The sequence below is a fragment of the Coregonus clupeaformis genome, chromosome 5 (assembly GCF_020615455.1).
Source record: "Coregonus clupeaformis isolate EN_2021a chromosome 5, ASM2061545v1, whole genome shotgun sequence".
Taxonomy (NCBI): Eukaryota; Metazoa; Chordata; class Actinopteri; order Salmoniformes; family Salmonidae; genus Coregonus; species Coregonus clupeaformis.
The window spans coordinates 39,643,453-39,665,842 of NC_059196.1; the positions used below are offsets into that span (position 1 = coordinate 39,643,453).

At 47.2% G+C, this 22,390-nt stretch overlaps 1 protein-coding gene across 2 annotated transcripts in view; it reads left to right on the plus strand.

The window, feature by feature from the left end:
- Positions 1–22,390, plus strand: part of cadm2b (cell adhesion molecule 2b) — a 407,615-nt gene that overhangs the window by 249,396 nt on the left and 135,829 nt on the right. The gene's annotated exons all lie outside the window — the stretch shown is intronic.

Sequence of the window (22,390 nt, forward strand, 5' to 3'; positions counted from 1 at the left end):
GTGTGTGTGTGGGTGTGTGGGGGTGTGTGGGTGTGTGTGTGCCTTGTGTCTCAAGCTGACGATGACACCACCACAGAGACATCCTTCACCCCACCCCGGAGATCCATCTCCCTTAGGCAGCTAACGGTGGGGATGCTTTGCCTTGAACACTGTGTGTGTGTGTGTGTGTGTGTGTGTGTGTGTGTGTGTGTGTGTGTGTGTGTGTGTGTGTGTGTGTTCTGCCTTGAACACTGCTTCTCCTCCCTGACAGCAGCCATGATCAGCCACCTTCCCTTCAAGTATTGATTCATACCTGGGAGAGAGAAAGAGAGAAGAGAGAGAGAGCGAGAGAGAGAGAATGAGAGAGAGAGAGAGAGACAGAGAGAGAGAGATAGGAAGAGGAGAGGGAGGGAGACAGGGAGAGAGGGAGCGATAAACAGAGACAGAAAGATAGGGAGGGAGAGAGGGAGAGATAAACAGAGAGAGAGAGAGAGAGAGAGGACACAGAGCTGCTTAGATCCAGTATCCTGAACTAACACTTCAGAACATCCTCAATCTTGAAAACACAGCTCTGAATTCTGCTCAAGAGGAGAAAAGTAGCTCTTCAATCACATAGAAAGGGTTTCTCTGATACTGCTCCTAATAAACACTATTATAAAAAACACATTTCCTAAATCATTGTAATAGTTTGAGAAGGAGCTTACACATGCTTCAATTGTATCTCTTTAGCGTTTACAGTGAGGGAAAAAAGTATTTGATCCCCTGCTGATTTTGTACATTTGCCCACTGACAAAGACATGATCAGTCTATAATTTTAATGGTAGGTTTATTTGAACAGTGAGAGACAGAATAACAACAACAAAAATCCAAAAAAACGCATGTCAAAAATGTTATAAATTGATTTGCATTTTAATGAGTGAAATAAGTATTTGACCCCTCTGCAAAACATGACTTAGTACTTGGTGGCAAAACCCTTGTTGGCAATCACAGAGGTCAGACATTTCTTGTAGTTGGCCACCAGGTTTGCACACACCTCATGAGGGATTTTGTCCCACTCCTCTTTGCAGATCTTCTCCAAGTCATTAAGGTTTCGAGCCTGATGTTTGGCAACTCGAACCTTCAGCTCCCTCCACAGATTTTCTATGGGATTAAGGTCTGGAGACTGGCTAGGCCACTCCAGGACCTTAATGTGCTTCTTCTTGAGCCACTCCTTTGTTGCCTTGGCCGTGTGTTTTGGATCATTGTCATGCTGGAATACCCATCCACGACCCATTTTCAATGCCCTGGCTGAGGTACATGGCCCCGTCCATCGTCCCTTTGATGCGGTGAAGTTGTCCTTTCCCCTTAGCAGAAAAACACCCCCAAAGCATAATGTTTCCACCTCCATGTTTGACGGTGGGGATGGTGTTCTTGGGGTCATAGGCAGCATTCCTCCTCCTCCAAACACGGCGAGTTGAGTTGATGCCAAAGAGCTCGATTTTGGTCTCATCTGACCACAACACTTTCACCCAGTTCTCCTCTGAATCATTCAGATGTTCATTGGCAAACTTCAGACGGGCCTGTATATGTGCTTTCTTGAGGAGGGGGACCTTGCGGGCGCTGCAGGATTTCAGTCCTTCACGGCGTAGTGTGTTACCAATTGTTTTCTTTGTGACTATGGTCCCAGCTGCCTTGAGATCATTGACAAGATCCTCCCGTGTAGTTCTGGGCTGATTCCTCACCGTTCTCATGATCATTACAACTCCACGAGGTGAGACCTTGCATGGAGCCCCAGGCCGAGGGAGATTGACAGTTATTTTGTGTTTCTTCCATTTGCGAATAATCGCACCAACAGTTGTCACCTTCTCACCAAGCTGCTTGGTGATGGTCTTGTAGCCCATTCCAGCCTTGTGCAGGTCTACAATCTTGTCCCTGACATCCCTGGAGAGCTCTTAGGTCTTGGCCATGGTGGAGAGTTTGGAATCCGATTGATTGATTGCTTCTGTGGACAGGTGTCTTTTATACAGGTAACAAACTGAGATTAGGAGCACTCCCTTTAAGAGTGTGCTCCTAATCTCAGCTCGTTACCTGTATAAAAGACACCTGGGAGCCAGAAATCTTTCTGATTGAGAGGGGGTCAAATACTTATTTCCCTCATTAAAATGCAAATTAATTTATAAAAATGTTTACACCTAGTCAGCTCGTGAATTTAAACCAGCGATCTTCCGGTTACTGGCCCAACGCTCTTAACCACTAGGCTACCTGGCGCTAGGCTACCTGGCGCTAGGCTACCTGGCGCTAGGCTACCTGGCGCTAGGCTACCTGCTGCTAGGCTACCTGCCGCTAGGCTACCTGCTGCTAGGCTACCTGGCGCTAGGCTACCTGCTGCTACGCTACCTGCCGCTAGTCTACCTGCTGCTAGGCTACCTGGCGCTAGGCTACCTGCTGCTAGTCTACCTGGCGCTAGGCTACCTGCTGCTAGGCTACCTGCTGCTAGGCTACCTGGCGCTAGTCTACCTGCTGCTAGGCTACCTGGCGCTAGTCTACCTGCTGCTAGGCTACCTGCTGCTAGTCTACCTGGCGCTAGGCTACCTGCTGCTAGGCTACCTGCCACTAGGCTACCTGGCGGTTAAGAAGTGTTGCACTTCATAAAGGGTGAAAGCGAATGCTTATGGCGCTTATGGTGGAAGCTTCTCTAGCACATGTAGTCTATGGGGTTGTGTTCCCAATGGCACCCTATCCCCTTTTGACCAGGACCCTGTTCATACACTGAACAAAGACATAAACGCAACATGTAACAATTTCAAAGATTTTACTGTTACAGTTCATATAAGGAAATCAGTCAATTGAAATCAATTCATTAGGCCCTAATCTATGGATTTCACATGACTGGGAATACAGATGTGCATCTGTAGGTCACAGATACCTTTTTTTTTAAAGGTAGGGGCGTGGATCAGAAAACCAGTCAGTATCTGGTTTGACCACCATTTGCCTCATGCAGCGGGACACATCTGCTTCGCATAGAGTTGATCAGGCTGTTGATTGTGGCCTGTGGAACGTTGTCCCACTCCTCTTCAATGGTTGTGTGAAGTTGCTGGATATTGGCGGGAACTGGAACACGCTGTTGTACACGTCGATCCAGAGCATCCCAAACATGCTCAATGGGTGACATGTCTGGTGAGTATGCAGGCCATGGAAGAACTGGGACATTTTCAGCTTCCAGAAAGTGTGTACAGATCCTTGCGACATGGGGGTTATCATACTGAAACATGAGGTGATGGCGGTGGATGAATGGCACCACAATGGGCTTCAGGATCTCATCTCTGTGCATTCAAATGGTGTTTGTTTTCCTTAGCTTTTGCCTGCCCATACCATAAACCCAGCACCACCATGGGGGCACTCTGTTCACAATGTTGACATCAGCAAAACGCTCGCCCACACGACGCCATACACGCTGTCTGCCAACTGCCCAGTACAGTTGAATCATCCGTGAAGAGAACACAGCGAGCCAGGGGTCATCGAAGGTGAGCATTTGCCCACTGAAGTCAGTTACGACGCCAAACTGCAGTCAGGTCGACCCTGGTAAGGACGGCGAGCAAGCAGATGAGCTTCACTGAGACGGTTTCTGACAGTTTGTGCAGACATTCTTCCGTTGTGCAGTTTCATGGCAGTTTCATGAGCTATCCGGGTGGCTGGTCTCAGACGATCACGCAGGTGAAGAAGCCGGATGTGGAGGTCCTGGGCTGGCGTGGTTACACGTGGTCTGCGGTTGTGAGGCCGATTGGACGTACTGCCAAATTCTTATGGTAGAGAAATGAACATTAAATTATCTGGCAACAGCTCTGGTGGACATTCCTGCAGTCAGCATGCCAATTGCACGCTGTGTCATTGTGTTGTGTGACAAAACTGCACATTTTAGAGTTGCCTTTTATTATCCACAGCACAAGGTGCACCTGTGTAATGATCATGCTGTTTAATCAGCTTCTTGATATGCCACACCTGTCAGGTGGATGGATTATCTTGGCAAAGGAGAAATGCTCACTAACAGGGATGTAAACAAATTTGTGCACAACATTTGAGAGAAAAATGCTTTTTGTGTGTATGGAAAATTTCTGGGATCTTTTATTTCAGCTTATGAAACATGGGACCAACACTTTACATGTTGCGTTTATATTTTTGTTCGGTGTATAAAGGAAATAGGGGACAAAGCCTTGATGAAAGACTTTTACTTTATAGAGGATGTCATTGATGCAGCACTCACTGCATACTGTATAAGAAGGCAGCTTAATGTGTTGCAAGGTGTCGACTAATCCTCTCAACATTATGAACTCAGGGTCGTCCTCTCTAAAGCACAACAACATTATGAACTCAGGGTCGTCCTCTCTAAAGCACAACAACATTATGAACTCAGGGTCGTCCTCTCTAAAGCACAACAACATTATGAACTCAGGGTCGTCCTCTCTAAAGCACAACAACATTATGAACTCAGGGTCGTCCTCTCTAAAGCACAACAACATTATGAACTCAGGGTCGTCCTCTCTAAAGCACAACAACATTATGAACTCAGGGTCGTCCTCTCCAAAGCACAACAACATTATGAACTCAGGGTCGTCCTCTCCAAAGCACAACAACAATATGAACTCAGGGTCGTCTTCTCCAAAGCACAACAACATTATGAGCTCAGGGTCGTCTTCTCCAAAGCACAACAACATTATGAACTCAGGGTCGTCTTCTCCAAAGCACAACAACATTATGAACTCAGGGTCGTCTTCTCTAAAGCACAACAACTGTAACGATCCCGGCAGTCTGAGTCGGGTCCTGTCTGGTGACTAGTTTTTCTGTTCGTGATCTCCAGTTTCCCGAGGGTTCGGGAACGCTCCGGGGAGCTCTCTTGATTTCCGCACCTGCATCCCATCAGCAATCTGCACACCTGGTCCTGATCATCACCCTTCTTAGGCTCTGGCCTAACATCCATTCCCTGCCGGATCGTTAGCCATGAACAGTAGGTTTACCAGAGTATCAGTCTTAGAGCCTAGCGTTAGTTTTGTTGTTTTTGCACCTTGTTGGTTTGTTGCTTACTTACCCCCGTTTTGTTCCATCTGCAGTCACCCGTCCGGAACCTTCATCCAACCTCTGCCTGGTGGTCGGCGGCTGCCGACCCAGGATGGGATCAACCACTGCACCCCCCAACAACTAATCAACGCCGCCCGCTCTGTTCCCTGGATTATTCAGCATCACTCTTGAATTTGTAATAAACACTCACCTTCGTTTCAACTTACCTTGTCCTGGTCTGCTTCTGGGTTCTGGCTTAGCAACTCGTGACAGAACGATCCGGCCAGTAATGAACCCAGCGGACCTGGACTCTGTTCGCCATGCCATTACCCAGCAGGAGAAGATGTTGGGCCATCATAGCACGGTACTACAGGAGATCGCGTTGTCAGTTCGGAACCTTTCTACCGGTCTGACGGAGGTCCAGAACCAACGCAAGTGTCCGGTGGAGGATCCACTACCGGTTTCACCCATCTCGCCTGCCGCTTCTGAAGCTGTGTCCTTCCGTGAGCCCAAGGTTCCGACGCCGGATAAATATGAGGGGGAGCTGGGAAGATGCCGTTCCTTCCTTATGCAGTGTGGATTAGTGTTCGATCTACAGCCCTACTCTTATGCCACAGACAAGGCTAGGATAGCCTTTGTGATTGAGTTGCTGCGTGGTCGAGCGCTGGAGTGGGCTTCAGCCGTTTGGGAACGACAGGATCCCTGCATGGCTTCATACCAGGGGTTCACGGCCGAGATGAGGAAGCTCTTCGACCATTCCGTCCGAGGGAGGGACGCAGCTAGGCGCCTGTTTTCGCTCGCCAAGGAACTTCGCAGCGTGGCCGACTTCGTGATCGAGTTCAAGACGTTGGCTGTGGAGAGTGGGTGGAATGAGGAGGCTCTGCAAGCGGCCTTTTACCAGGGTCTGTCGGAGCAGCTCAAGGATGAGTTGATCTCCTATCCGAGCCTAGTGACCTGGACAGCTTGGTAGCCTTGTCTATTCGGGTGGATAATCGAGTCCGAGAGCGAAGGAGGGAGAAGCAATGGGTTCCGTCCAACCGATCAGCTTCTCAGGTTCCAGTCGGGTCGTCCAAACTGCGCGGCTCGCTAAAGTTGGGAGGACTTTTAGCGAGCCAGTTTCGACCTCTCAATACCTCTGTCAGACCCCGTTTCCCGGCTACCCTTATGAACAGGAATCAGAGCTTAGCGATTAACGCTTTTATCGATTCAGGTGCCGGTGGAAGCTTTCTAGATGCCGAGTTGGTGGAACAGCTGGGGCTTTCCAAGGAGCAATTGCCGGAAGCCATTGAAGCTACCACTCTGAACGGCAGTAGTCTGGCACGTATCACGATGAGGACTGAACCGGTTAAGATGCGGTTGTCGGGGAATCATTCTGAGATGATTTCATTCTTCATTCTGCCGTCTTCCCATGTTCCTCTGGTCCTTGGATACCCCTGGCTGAAGGAACACAATCCCACGTTCGATTGGGTGACGGGCAAGGTAACGAGTTGGAGCCTTGATTGTCATGCTAACTGTCTCAAGACTGCCTGCCCCCATTCGGTTCCCAGTCAGGTGATTGAGGCTAAACCCCAGATTTGTCCCTGGTTCCCGAGACATATCACGATTTGGGGAAGTGTTCAGTAAGCAGAAGGCTCTGTCACTCCCTCCCCACCGACCATATGATTGTGCCATCAACCTGTTCCCTGGAGCTGTCTACCCCAAGGGAAGGTTATACAGTATCTCCCGACCTGAACGTGAGGCTTTGGAGACCTACATCAAGGAGTCCCTAGCTGCTGGTCTCGTTCGTCCCTCGTCATCACCCCTGGGGGCAGGATTCTTCTTTGTGGGTAAGAAGGATGGCTCTCTTCGACCGTGTATTGATTATCGGGGGTTGAATGACATCACGGTCAAGAACAAGTATCCCCTGCCCTTGATGAGTTCTGCCTTCGACTCCTTACAGGGTGCTACGGTGTTCACCAAGCTAGACCTACGCAATGCGTATCACATGGTCCGGATCAGAGAGGGGGACGAGTGGTTGACGGGTTTCAATACACCGATGGGTCACTTCGAGTATCAGGTGATGCCGTTTGGACTGACCAATGCTCCAGCGGTATTCCAGAGTATGGTGAACGACGTCCTGAGAGATATGATCGGTCTCTTTGTGTTTGTTTACCTGGATGACATTCTGATCTTCTCGAAGGAACCTTCCGACCACGTCCAGCATGTCCGGCAGGTTCTGCAGCGATTGTTGGAGAATCGCCTGTTCGTGAAGGCCGAGAAGTGCGAGTTTCACGCCCACACGACATCCTTTCTCGGGTACATCATCTCCAGGGGAGAGATTAGGATGGACCAGGAGAAGGTTAGAGCGGTTCTGGAATGGGCCCAGCCCGGTACGAGATTGCAGCTCCAGAGATTTTTGGGGTTTGCGAATTTCTACCGCAGATTCATCCGGGATTACAGCCGTGTGGCCGCTCCGTTAACTGCCTTGACTTCCAGTATCAGGACCTTCAAGTGGAATCCGGAGGCGGATCGAAGCGTTTCTGGATTTGAAGAGGCGATTCACCAACGCACCGATTCTCTCTCAACCGGACACGGCCCGTCAGTTCGTCGTTGAAGTGGACGCGTCTGATGTGGGAGTTGGCGCCATCCTGTCGCAGCGATGCTCCACGGACAGTAAACTCCATCCCTGCGCCTACTACTCTCGTCGCCTTTCGCCTGCGGAGAGGAATTACGATGTGGGTAACCGGGAGCTTCTCGCGGTGAAACTTGCCTTGGAGGAGTGGCGCCACTGGTTGGAGGGGGCGGAGCAACCGTTTATTGTCTGGACTGACCACAAGAATCTTGCTTACGTGCAATCGGCTAAACGTCTCAACTCCCGTCAGGCCAGGTGGGCGTTGTTTTTCGGACGATTCAAGTTTTCCCTGACGTTCCGACCTGGATCTAAGAACGGCAAGGCGGACGCCTTGTCCCGGATGTTCTCCAAGACGGAGGAGAGTGGGTCCAAGACCGAGACAATTCTCCCCCGGAACTGCGTCGTGGGAGCAGTTATGTGGAAGATTGAGGAGGAGGTGCTGGCGGCCCTTCGGACTCAGCCCGGTCCCGGTAACGGTCCACCCGGTCGGTTGTTTGTGCCTGAGTCGGTTCGTCCTGCTGTCCTCAAATGGTCCCACGCCAGCAAGATGGCTTGTCACCCTGGCGTGGCTCGGACAATGGCGTTTCTTCGCAGACGTTTTTGGTGGCCTGCCATGGCCGAGGATACTCGGGGTTTTGTTGCTGCCTGTCCAGTGTGTGCGCAGAATAAGAGTACCAATCGGCCCAGCTCTGGACTACTTCACCCCCTTCCTATTCCCCGGCGACCATGGTCGCATCTGGCCCCTGGACTTCGTCACTGGGTTGCCCGCTTCTGAGGGGAACACGGTCGTTCTGACTATCGTGGACAGATTCAGCAAGTTCGCCCACTTTGTGCCAATTGCCAAGCTTCCCTCTGCCTCGGAGACGTCCGAGATCCTGGTTAGGGAGGTTTTCAGGGTCCACGGTTTGCCCAGTGATATCGTTTCCGACCGTGGCCCTCAGTTTACCTCTGCTGTCTGGAAGTCCTTCTGTTTGGCCATTGGAGCTACAGTCAGTCTCACATCTGGTTTTCACCCCCAATCCAATGGTCAGGCGGAGAGAGCCAACCAGAAGATGGAATCCACGCTACGCTGCCTGGTCTCGTCCAACCCCACCTCCTGGGTCTCTCAGTTGCCTTGGGTTGAGTATGCCCACAATACTCTCCCTACATCTGCCACTGGGATGTCTCCCTTCCAGTGCCTGTATGGCTACCAACCTCCCCTGTTCCCTTCTCAGGAGAAGGAGCTCTCAGTGCCTTCTGTTCAGGCCCATATTCGTCGTTGCCACCGGACCTGGCATCGGGCCAGAAAGGCACTCCTTAGAGTTTCGGACCGGTATCAGCTCCAGGCGAATCGTCGCCGGATCCCCGCTCCCACCTATTCCATCGGAGATAGAGTCTGGTTGGCCACACGGGATCTTCCGTTACGGACTGAGTCTAGGAAGTTGTTACCGAAGTTCATTGGTCCGTTTGTGGTGGAGAAGGTGATCAATCCGGTGGCAGTTCGACTCAAACTCCCGAGGACGCTCAGAGTCCATCCCACCTTTCATGTCTCCTGCCTCAAGCCTGTTTTCCTCAGTCCTCTGTTGCCTCCTCCGCCTCCTCCTCCTCCTCCTCGGATGATCGGAGGTGGTCCTGCCTACACGGTGCGTCGCATCATGGATTCCAGACGGCGGGGCCGGGGTTTCCAGTATCTCGTGGACTGGGAGGGGTATGGTCCTGAAGAGAGGAGTTGGATTCCGCGGCGACAGGTCCTAGATGCTGACCTCATCAGTGACTTCTACCGCCTCCATCCTGGCGCTCCGGGAGTCCGCCCGGTGGCGTTCGCCGGAGGGGGGGTACTGTAACGATCCCGGCAGTCTGAGTCGGGTCCTGTCTGGTGACTAGTTTTTCTGTTCGTGATCTCCAGTTTCCCGAGGGTTCGGGAACGCTCCGGGGAGCTCTCTTGATTTCCGCACCTGCATCCCATCAGCAATCTGCACACCTGGTCCTGATCATCACCCTTCTTAGGCTCTGGCCTAACATCCATTCCCTGCCGGATCGTTAGCCATGAACAGTAGGTTTACCAGAGTATCAGTCTTAGAGCCTAGCGTTAGTTTTGTTGTTTTTGCACCTTGTTGGTTTGTTGCTTACTTACCCCCGTTTTGTTCCATCTGCAGTCACCCGTCCGGAACCTTCATCCAACCTCTGCCTGGTGGTCGGCGGCTGCCGACCCAGGATGGGATCAACCACTGCACCCCCAACAACTAATCAACGCCGCCCGCTCTGTTCCCTGGATTATTCAGCATCACTCTTGAATTTGTAATAAACACTCACCTTCGTTTCAACTTACCTTGTCCTGGTCTGCTTCTGGGTTCTGGCTTAGCAACTCGTGACAACAACATTATGCTAGTGATCATTTATCAAACTGCTATTCCATATTTATGGGAAAGCGGACACCTCAGAAGGGATTTGAGAATGACACTTTGTGTAAAATGTGAACAAATTAATCAACTTGGGCTCTGAAGCGTTCCCTAGAGGTCAAACCCATCACTGGGACATGGAACTGGAGGATGGAGTGTGTATGGGAAGATAAGACGTTGATATGCCAGAAGAATGATTCATTGTGTGTGTGTGCATGCATGTGTGTGTGTGTGTTCATGCTAGTGTGTGTGACATGACATGAGCTCTGCCACCAAACATTTGTCTGGATTACATTAGTAGAAGGGTTAGTCACACATTGAAAGCTGTTCTGCCATTCTCCCTGCTCATAGTGACCTTCAGAACACCCCTTTCTCTCTCTCTCTCTCTCTCTCTCTCTCTTTCTCTCTCTCTCTCTCTCTCTCTCTCTCTCTCTCTCTCTCTCTCTCTCTCTCTCTCTCTCTCTCTCTCTCTCTCTTTCTCTCTTTCTCTCTTGCTCTCTCTCTCTCTCTCTCTCTCTCTCTCTCTCTCTCTCTCTCTCTCTCCTCTCTCTCTCCTCTCTCTCTCTCTCTCTCTCTCTCTCTCTCTCTCTCTCTCTCTCTCTCTCTCTCTCTCTCTCTCTCTCTCTCTCTCTCTCTCTCTCTCCTGCTCCCTCTCTATCTATATCTGCTCTCTATCCCTCTCTATCTTCCCCCCTCCCCTGTCTTTCAATTCAATTTCAATTTCAATTCAAAGGGCTTTATTGACATGGGAAATATGTTTACATTGCCAAAGCAAGTGAAGTAGATAGTAAACAAAAGTGAAATAAACAATTAAAAAATGAACAGTAAACATTACACTCAGAAGTTCCAAAATAATAAAGACATTTGAAATATATGTCTATATACAGTGTTATAATGATGTGCAAATAGTTAAAGTACAAAAAGGAAAATGAATCAACATTTTATTTTTATTTTATTTTTTTTTCACCTTTATTTAACCAGGTAAACATAAATATAGGTTGTATTTACAATGGTGTTTGTTCTTCACTGGTTGCCCTTTTCTTGTGGCAACAGGTCACAAATCTTGCAGCTGTGATGGCACTCTCTCTCTCTCTTCTTTCATTGGTTCTATACTCTTAGAAAAAAAGGTGTTATCTAGAACCTAAAAGGGTTCTTCGGCAGTCCCCATACATAGGATAACCCTTTGAAGAACCCTTTTTGGTCCCAGGTAGAACCCTTTTTGGTTCCAAATAGAACCATTTTGGTTCCAGGTAGAACCTTTTGGTTCCAGGTAGAACCCTTTTGAGTTCCATGTAGAACCCTTTCCACAGAGGGTTCTACATGGAACCCCAAAAAGTTATACCTGGAAACAAAAAGGTTTCTCCTATGGGGACAGCCAGAACCCCTTTGGTAGCCTTTTTTCGAAGAGTGAATAGCTCTGAGACAGCGGATGGAAGCATGCCCGTCTTCCTGCCTGCCTAACATGACAGAACATACAGTGACAAATCAAAGTGAAGCAGGCTGACCTCACAGTTCATTCAATTATACATTTAACTCGGCCCAATACCGTTTCCATAAATAGTGTTGAAACTAATTTTTTATCCGGCGAGGGAGATTTTATTCATTAGACGTGACATGTACTTTTGGTAGAATTGAGCAGTATTATCGGTGCTGTGCAGCTTGGTGTCCTGTGAGGCCTGTGCTCAGAGAAGAAGGACAGAGACAGGGGCTGAGTAACCTCTAGTCCCGGTTTCATTACACTGCATCGTAACACATTACAGGCCAACACTATCACTCCAACACCCGGCTGGAATCCCCTGCCTGCTGTGTACAACAGGCAGGGTTTACAACAACACACACACACAAAGGTGAAGGGAAATTAACTAGTTTATACAGACTAATGGGGCAATCTGCAGTTCAAACGTTCAAAAGTCGCAATCACCAATCACAGATTGCCCCTTTAACTAAAAGTATTATGGTGAGATGAAGAATATGTTATTATTGTTATTATTATTATAGTTATTATTATTGTTATTATTATTGTTATTACTTTATGCTGTTTTTTTTCTGTAAGGCTATTTCTACCGCTGTTCTATTTCAAACAGCATATCACCTGATTAGCTCACTTCAAATGGTCACTACACTAAAACACGTTTGGAATATACACAAATCAAATGCACAGCAGCCTGTGTCATTTCATTTAGCTGTTGTCTTGTGTCACACGGTACATCACAAAAGCCACCAGACTTCTCACTTAAATTAATTAATACATTGTCACAACACTGTTAATTCAATTTCACTAAGCATTTTGGCATCATTGAAAGTGTCTTTTCATTGCCATTACACACTGGAATCTACTAGAAAGAAGCTCTGAAATCATGAATATGCTGTATGAATAATGATTTTGAGTTATTCGTTGCCAATGGGATATCCTGGATGGTGTACGTCTGGATTGTTTAAGTCTGGATGGTTTAAGTCTGGATTGTTTAAGTCTGGATTGTTTAAGTCTTTAGAGGTAGATGTTTTCTGGGGTGTAGCTAGTGGATATATGAAGTCAGACAGTATCACCATCACTCTAGACTGGTGCCAGAGGTGATGAGAGGAGGAGAGAGGGAGAGGAGGAGAGAGGGAGAGGAGAGGAGAGGAGAGGAGAGGAGAGAGGAGAGGAGAGGGAGGGAGAGGAGAGGAGAGGAGAGGAGAGGAGAGGAGAGGAGAGGAGAGGAGAGGAGAGGAGAGGTAGAGGGGAGAGGTGAGGTAGAGGAGAGGAGAGGAGAGGAGAGGGGTGGAGGAGAAAGGAGAGGGGGAGAAGAGTGGACTGAGCAGCCTTCCCTTAGGGAGGAGGCAGATAAGGACTTTAGGAAGGTTGAATCCTGGACTGCTTTAAGCAGGGAGGAACTCTGGGTGCGTCCCAAATGGCACCCTACTAAAATGGGATCCTATTGGACTCTTGTCAAAAGTAGTGCACTATGTAGGGAATAGGGTGCCATTTGGGATGCAGGCTTCTCTGGCCCTCATATGCATTCAGGGTAGTACTGTCTGTCTGTCTGTCTGTCTGTCTGTCTGTCTGTCTGTCTGTCTGTCTGTCTGTCTCTGTCTCTGTCTCTGTCTCTGTCTCTGTCTCTGTCTCTGTCTCTGTCTGCAGTCTAGCAGGCCCAGCTAATGTCAAGCAGTTTCCTGTAACACAAGGGCATTGGATTAACAGTACAGTGAGATATAAGGAGGGACACCAGGAAATCACTCTGGAATGTCAAAATATGCCCAAGCACTTCAACAAAGCCAAATAATCCTGCGAAGCACCTAACCTTATCAACATGGGGAGATACTGTTGGTTTAGAGGGTTGTTGAGCTTGGAATGATAGAGGACACTTGAAAATCATTTAAACTTGTTTTCATATACTTGCCTATGTTGTGGGCCTTGGTCAAACTACATAGGGAATAGGGAGACATTTGGACATAGACAGTATGCATTGTCTTTATCTGCAAATCCTATTAATCTTTGTTGTTACATTTGACATTTTAGTCATTTATCATATGTTCTTATCCAGGGAGATTTACAAGCACAATTAGGGTTAAGTGCCTTGCTCAAGGGCACACCGACATATTTTTCACCTAATCGGCTCTGGGATTCGAACCAGCAACCTTTCGGTTACTGGCCCAACGCTCTTAACCACTAATCTGTGTTGTTGTGTTATTATTATATTGTTATGTGTTGTTGTCCAGTGTTGCGCTGTGAGCCAGAGGAGGACAGGACATTGCTCCCGACTATTATATTATAACGTTTTATAATAACTAACCGTCCTGTCAAACCAGCGTTCTGACACCGCTAGGAGCTCCAGACAGAGGCTAGGTTAGCTGAGCTCTGTGTCTCTGTGAATTAAATTAGCGGTCTGAATCTCTTTCTATTGGAAACATCTGGTTAGGGCTTCTATTGGAAAATCCACTTTGTGTTGAACGTTTCCGTTCAGATGTTCAACCAACGCCTGCGTCCCAAATGACACCCTTATTCACTTTATAGTGCACTACTTTTGACCACATCCTTATGCAGGCTCTGGTCAAAAGTAGTGCACTATAAAGTGAATAAGGGTGTCATTTGGGACACAAGCGATGTCTTAAAAGGTTCTGCCTTCAGCAGCAGCAGACAGCCGGGGAGATTTGATTTGGGGTCGAATGGTAATGTCTGTCTGGGCTTCAATGGATAAATGGCTGATGGAGGTAGAAAGGAAACGTGTGGTAACAGACATCACAAATCAAACCCAGAGTTCAGGCTATATGGATTGGATACCAGGAACTTCTGAAATCTAGGCTGTGTTGCGGTTTGTGAGCGGTGTCTTGGCGAAATAACTATAGAGTGATTCCTCACGAAACCAGGACCAAAAAAATACCATGATTTGGGGGATTTTCATGAACTGTAATCAATAGAATGGTCCTTTGGAGGAAGGATTGTTGACATATATTTGACATTTGTGTCTAAAGCATCATTGAGAAATAACTTCCTTTAATACTCCATGATGTTTTATCAGTAGGTGTCCTCCTGTAGCTCAGTTGGTAGAGCGTGGCGCTTGCAACGCCAGGGGTTGTGGGCTCGATTCCCACGGCGGGCCAGTATGAAAATGTATGCACTCACTAACTGTAAGTCGCTCTGGATAAGAGCGTCTGCTAAATGACGTAAAATGTAGTTGCCTCCTTTAATATAATGTTTCATCTATAGGTGCTACAAAGCAAAGGTTGGTGTCATATAATAATAATATGCCATTTAGCAGACGCTTTTATCCAAAGCGACTTACAGTCATGCGTGCATACATTTTTTTCTTTTGTGTATGGGTGGTCCCGGGGATGGAACCCACTACCTTGGCGTTACAAGCGCCGTGCTCTACCAGCTGAGCTACAGAGGACCACAGAGGACCACAGAGGACCACAGAGGACCACCCATATGAACCTTTACTGCCTGCTCTGTCATATGAGCAGGTTTTTGACTACAGTAAACATTTTCTTGCATTAATTTATGAGTATTGAAAAATCGATTAAAATGTTGTGGCAATTTTTTCGGTGGTTTGAAATGTTCCAATTTGAACTGTAATGCAGTTGATTGGTGACGATGACATGAACATGTATTGAGGATGACATCTATACAAGCATTACCTACCGATTTTTCAAGCATTATACTCCGATTTTTACCTCAACATAGTGTGAAATACACATATAAACAATAGCCTAACTGTAAGCTAATTTTGCTGGGGGGCAATGAGGAGATTCGGTTTCCATGGCATTTCCATTGTTTTGGTCGAGTTCAATTGATCTCTTTACTGCATCTATAGGCTGAAGATGATCTCTTAACTGCATCTATAGGCTGAAGATGATCTCTCTTAACTGCATCTATAGGCTGAAGCTGATCTCTCTTAACTGCATCTATAGGCTGAAGCTGATCTCTCTTAACTGCATCTATAGGCTGAAGCTGATCTCTCTTAACTGCATCTATAGGCTGAAGCTGATCTCTCTTAACTGCATCTATAGGCTGAAGCTGATCTCTCTTAACTGCATCTATAGGCTGAAGCTGATCTCTCTTAACTGCATCTATAGGCTGAAGCTGATCTCTCTTAACTGCATCTATAGGCTGAAGCTGATCTCTCTTAACTGCATCTATAGGCTGAAGCTGATCTCTCTTAACTGCATCTATAGGCTGAAGCTGATCTCTCTTAACTGCATCTATAGGCTGAAGCTGATCTCTTAACTGCATCTATAGGCTGAAGCTGATCTCTCTTAACTGCATCTATAGGCTGAAGCTGATCTCTCTTAACTGCATCTATAGGCTGAAGCTGATCTCTCTTAACTGCATCTATAGGCTGAAGCTGATCTCTCTTAACTGCATCTATAGGCTGAAGCTGATCTCTCTTAACTGCATCTATAGGCTGAAGCTGATCTCTTTTAACTGCATCTATAGGCTGAAGCTGATCTCTCTTAACTGCATCTATAGGCTGAAGCTGATCTCTCTTAACTGCATCTATAGGCTGAAGCTGATCTCTCTTAACTGCATCTATAGGCTGAAGCTGATCTCTTTACTGCATCTAAGAATATAAGATATAAGAAAGATCAAGAAATATATATATATATAGTATATATACGGTGCATTCAGAAAGTTTTCAGACCCCTTGACTTTTTCCACATTTTGTTACGTTACAGCCTTATTCTAAAATGGATAAAATAAAATACATTCCTGATCAATCTACACACAGTACCCCATAATAACAAAGTGAAAACAGATTTTTATAGATTTTTTACAAATGTTTAAAAAATAAAAACCTTAAATACTTTCTTTACATAAGTATATAGACCCTTTGCTATGAGACTCGAAATTGAGCTCAGGTGCATCCTGTTTCCATTGATCATCCTTGAGATGTTCTACAACTTGATTGGAGTCCACCTGTGGTAAATTCAATTGATTGGACATGATTTGGAAAGGCACACACCTGTCCATATAAGGTCCCACAGTTGACAGTGCATTTCACCGCGAAAACCAAGCCTTGAGGTCGAAGGAATTGTCCGTACAGCTCCGAGACAGGATTGTGTCGAGGCACAGATCTGGGGAAGGGTACCAAAAAATGTCTGCAGCATTGAAGGTCCCCAAGAACATAGTAGCTTCCATCATTCTTAAATGGAAGAAGTTTGGAACCACCAAGACTCTTCCTAGAGCTGGCCGCCCGACCAAACTGAGCAATCTGGGGAGAAGGGCCTTGGTCAGGGAGGTGACCAAGAACCCGATGGTCACTCTGACAGAGCTCCAGAGTTCCTCTGTGGAGATGGGAGAACCTTCCAGAAGGACAAACATCTCTGCAGCACTCCACCAATCAGGCCTTTATGGTACAGTGGCCAGACGGAAGCCACTCCTCAGTAAAAGGCACATGACAGCCCGCTTGGAGTTTGCCAAAAGGCACCTAAAGGACTCAGACCATGAGAGACAAGATTCGCTGGTCTGATGAAACCAAGATTGAACTCTTTGACTTGAATGCCGGGTGTCACGTCTGGAGGAAACCTGGCACCATCCCTACGGTGAAGCATGGTGGTGGCAGCATCATGCTGTGGGGATGTTTTTCAGCGGCAGGGACTGGGAAACTAGTCAGGATCGAGGTAAAGATTAACAGCGCAAAGTACAGAGAGATCCTTTATGAAAACCTGCTCCAGAGCGCTCAGGACCTCAGACTGGGGCGAATGTTCACCTTCCAACAGGACAACGACCCTAAGCACACAGCCAAGACAACACAGGAGTGGCTTCGGGACAAGTCTCTGAATGTCCTTGAGTGGCCCAGCCAGAGCCCGGACTTGAACCCGATCGAACATCTCTGGAGAGACCTGAAGATAGCTGTGCAGCGACGCTCCCCATCCAACCTGACAGAGCTTGAGAGGATCTGCAGAGAAGAATGGGAGAAACTACCCAAATACAGGTGTGCCAAGCTTGTAGCGTCATACCCAAGATGACTTGAGGCTGTAATCGCTGCCAAAGGAGCTTCAACAAAGTACTGAGTAAAGGGACTGAATACTTATGTAAATGTGATATTTAAGTTTGTAAGTTTTTATACATTTGCAAACATTTAAAAAATAACTGTTTTTGCTTTGTCATTATGGGGTGTTGTGTGTAGATGGAGGAGGGGGGGAAAACAATGTAATCCATTTTAGAATACGGCTGTAACGTAACAAAATGTGGAAAACGTCAAGGGGTCTGAATACTTTCACAATGCACTGTATATATATATATATATTTTAAAATATATTTAACCCCGTATATTTGGGGGCACAAAACTACCTCCATACTTACAATTGTTTGTATGGGTTACCTTCAGACGAGTCCCGTGACTTGTGGGGGTCATAGAGCAACACCATCTACAGATGTTTTCGTGAGAAGACCGATTTTTGGGAACGTGTCATGGTCTGACTAACACCGCTGTAGCTCGGCCACCTTCCACCGCAGATCTCTAGCTTAAAACGGACAGATTTTAGATGGGGATTTTATTTTATTTTGTTACTTAGATTGACGCACGGGTGCGTCAATAGACGTTTAAGGATTTTTTTTTAAACAATCCCATTGAAGAGGATGGTCTGAAGGTAGATGGGTTACGTCCCAAATGGTACTCTCATCCTTTGGGACATAGCCGTAGGGGTCTAATTGATCATTCGGTAGTGGTACCTACATTACTTACTGTGACTCAGCTCTGTGAAATCAACTTTTCTAAATTGCTGCTTGTTGCTCTCCTCTCCTCCTTGCCTCTGAGGTTTCTAACTGGAATGGGACACTATCGTGGCTTTAGTTAAATGAAGTGTTTGGATTGCAAAGAGAGAACAGATGAGCAAAAATGGAGGTAGAAATTGGATCATAGTGTTACACAGTCTAGTCAGAAGATACTCCTGTAATGTTGATAACTCTCTTACAGAGATGTTGTTTACATTGGGGTGTTGTAGGTTTGCATCCCCAATGGCACCCTATTCCCTTTATTGGTCCATAGGGCTCTGGTCAAAAGTAGTGCACTAAATAGGGAATAGGGTGCCATTTGGGACGATTCCTAGGTCTCAACCCTTTTTAGACCAGGGAGCTAAAAAAAAAAAAAACACAGACTGAGTCAGAGAGTCAGAGGAAGGAAAACACAGACTGAGTCAGAGAGTCAGAGGAAGGAAAACACAGACTGAGTCAGAGAGTCAGAGGAAGGAAAACACAGACTGAGTCAGAGAGTCAGAGGAAGGAAAACACAGACTGAGTCAGAGAGTCAGAGGAAGGAAAACACAGACTGAGTCAGAGAGTCAGAGGAAGGAAAACACAGACTGAGTCAGAGAGTCAGAGGAAGGAAAACACAGACTGAGTCAGAGAGTCAGAGGAAGGAAAACACAGACTGAGTCAGAGAGTCAGAGGAAGGAAAACACAGACTGAGTCAGAGAGAGGAAAACACAGACTGAGTCAGAGAGTCAGAGGAAGGAAAACACAGACTGAGTCAGAGAGTCAGAGGAAGGAAAACACAGACTGAGTCAGAGAGTCAGAGGAAGGAAAACACAGACTGAGTCAGAGAGTCAGAGGAAGGAAAACACAGACTGAGTCAGAGAGTCAGAGGAAGGAAAACACAGACTGAGTCAGAGAGTCAGAGGAAGGAAAACACAGACTGAGTCAGAGAGTCAGAGGAAGGAAAACACAGACTGAGTCAGAGAGTCAGAGGAAGGAAAACACAGACTGAGTCAGAGAGAGGAAAACACAGACTGAGTCAGAGAGCTAGAGGAAGGAAAACACAGACTGAGTCAGAGAGTCAGAGGAAGGAAAACACAGACTGAGTCAGAGAGTCAGAGGAAGGAAAACACAGACTGAGTCAGAGAGTCAGAGGAAGGAAACACAGACTGAGTCAGAGAGTTAGAGGAAGGAAAACACAGACTGAGTCAGAGAGTCAGAGGAAGGAAACACAGACTGAGTCAGAGAGTCAGAGGAAGGAAAACACAGACTGAGTCAGAGAGAGGAAAACACAGACTGAGTCAGAGAGTCAGAGGAAGGAAAACACAGACTGAGTCAGAGGAAGGAAAACACAGGCTGAGTCAGAGAGTCAGAGGAAGGAAACACAGACTGAGTCAGAGAGTCAGAGGAAGGAAAACACAGACTGAGTCAGAGAGCTAGAGGAAGGAAACACAGACTGAGTCAGAGGAAGGAAAACACAGACTGAGTCAGAGAGCTAGAGGAAGGAAAACACAGACTGAGTCAGAGAGTCAGAGGAAGGAAAACACAGACTGAGTCAGAGAGTCAGAGGAAGGAAAACACAGGCTGAGTCAGAGAGTCAGAGGAAGGAAACACAGACTGAGTCAGAGAGTCAGAGGAAGGAAAACACAGACTGAGTCAGAGAGCTAGAGGAAGGAAAACACAGACTGAGTCAGAGAGTCAGAGGAAGGAAAACACAGACTGAGTCAGAGAGTCAGAGGAAGGAAAACACAGACTGAGTCAGAGAGCTAGAGGAAGGAAACACAGACTGAGTCAGAGAGTCAGAGGAAGGAAAACACAGACTGAGTCAGAGAGTCAGAGGAAGGAAAACACAGACTGAGTCAGAGAGTCAGAGGAAGGAAAACACAGACTGAGTCAGAGAGTCAGAGGAAGGAAACACAGACTGAGTCAGAGAGCTAGAGGAAGGAAACACAGACTGAGTCAGAGAGTCAGAGGAAGGAAAACACAGACTGAGTCAGAGAGTCAGAGGAAGGAAACACAGACTGAGTCAGAGAGCTAGAGGAAGGAAACACAGACTGAGTCAGAGAGTCAGAGGAAGGAAACACAGACTGAGTCAGAGAGTCAGAGGAAGGAAAACACAGACTGAGTCAGAGAGAGGAAAACACAGACTGAGTCAGAGAGTCAGAGGAAGGAAAACACAGACTGAGTCAGAGAGTCAGAGGAAGGAAAACACAGACTGAGTCAGAGAGCTAGAGGAAGGAAAACACAGACTGAGTCAGAGAGAGGAAAACACAGACTGAGTCAGAGAGTCAGAGGAAGGAAAACACAGACTGAGTCAGAGAGTCAGAGGAAGGAAAACACAGACTGAGTCAGAGAGTCAGAGGAAGGAAAACACAGACTGAGTCAGAGAGCTAGAGGAAGGAAAACACAGACTGAGTCAGAGGAAGGAAAACACAGACTGAGTCAGAGAGTCAGAGAGAGGAAGGTCCTGTGGGAGTCACTAAATGTTTGTGTGGGAATGATCAGTTTTATTGAGGTAATATATTCAGTAGTGTCACTGACTGTAAAAAGCTCTAAGCGCTGACCCTTGGTCTTAGCTCCAGTCTCATCAATAATCGAAGGATGTTACATTATTCAGGGAGCACCATTTCATGCCAACCACTGTTTCCCATACCATTGTGTTGTTTTTTGAATTCAGAATTTTACAGGCCTTTACATGCGTGTCCTTTACGCGTGTGTGTGTGTGTGTGTGTGTGTGTGTGTGTGTGTGTGTGTGTGTGTGTGTGTGTGTGTGTGTGTGCATGCATGTGTGTGTGTGTACCTCTGTGAGTTTGTCGGAGCCGGATATGATTAACTGTTTTCTGACACGGGGGTTAGTTGCAGCCAGGGTTCCCATGGGGGAACATATTGGTGTGACACAGAAAGAGGAAGTGCTGTGACCTCCCACTGTGCCCAGCAGAGGGAGTGAGGCCAGGCAGGCCACACTGAGCTGAGCTGGAGAACAAAGCAGCCAAAGGCCCTGGGCAAAAGTAGTGCGCTACATCGAGAATAGGGTGCCAATTGGGACAAAGCCAAACTCTCTCTGGTTGGTTACACTAATCACCATGGGGACCTCTCCCCTCCTCTCCTCTCCTCTCCTCTCCTCTCCTCTCCTCTCCTCTCCTCTCGTCTCCTCTCCTCTCCTCTCCTCTCCCTCTCCTCTCCTCTCCTCTCCTCTCCTCTCCTCTCCTCTACCTCTCCTCTCCTCTTCTCTCCTCTCCTCTCCTCTCCTCTCCCCTCCCCTCCCCTCAGCCCTACTTCAGAAACTATGCCTGGCATGGAAAGGAATTTGCTCCAAACTGGGCTCTGAACAGACACCCATACACACACACACACACACACACACACACACACACACACACACACACACACACACACACACACACACACACACACACACACACACACACACACACACACACACACACACACACACGCACCCATACACACACACACACACACACACACACGCACCCATACACACACACACACACACACACACACACACACACACACACACACACACACACACACACACACACACACACACACACACACACACACACACACACAGACATACACACACACACACACACACACACACACACACACACACACACACACACACACACACACACACACACAGACATACACACACACACACACAACCTGGCCCTGCCACTGAGTGCTGGACGCTGGCTGAGAAGCTCACATGATGCTAATTGCCTGGTCAACAGCCCCAGAATACTAAATACACTTCCCCCATCACTCAGCACCTAGAACTTCTGGATAGAACCTAGAACCTTATCACCTAGAACCTCTGCCTAGAACAACTCAGTCTTACGGAAGTCATATGGAGCATGCAACACTTTTTCTCATCTGTTAATATGTTCTGTGTTGTGAATTGTATTTTACATGATGGTACTGTAATGAAGATTAACTGTGTTCTTCAGATATCCTATATATTCTATCCACAAACTGTCCGTAATGCCTATAAATCCCATCTCAGACTGTATAGTGTATATATATATGTATGTATTGTTAGATATTACTGCACTGTTGGAGCAAGGAACACAAGCATTTCGCTACACCCGCTATGACATCTGCTAAATATGTGAATGCGACCAATTAAAAATGTGATTTGATTCGATTTCGTTGCCATCAATGGATTGTTTCTATGACGATATGACTTGGCTA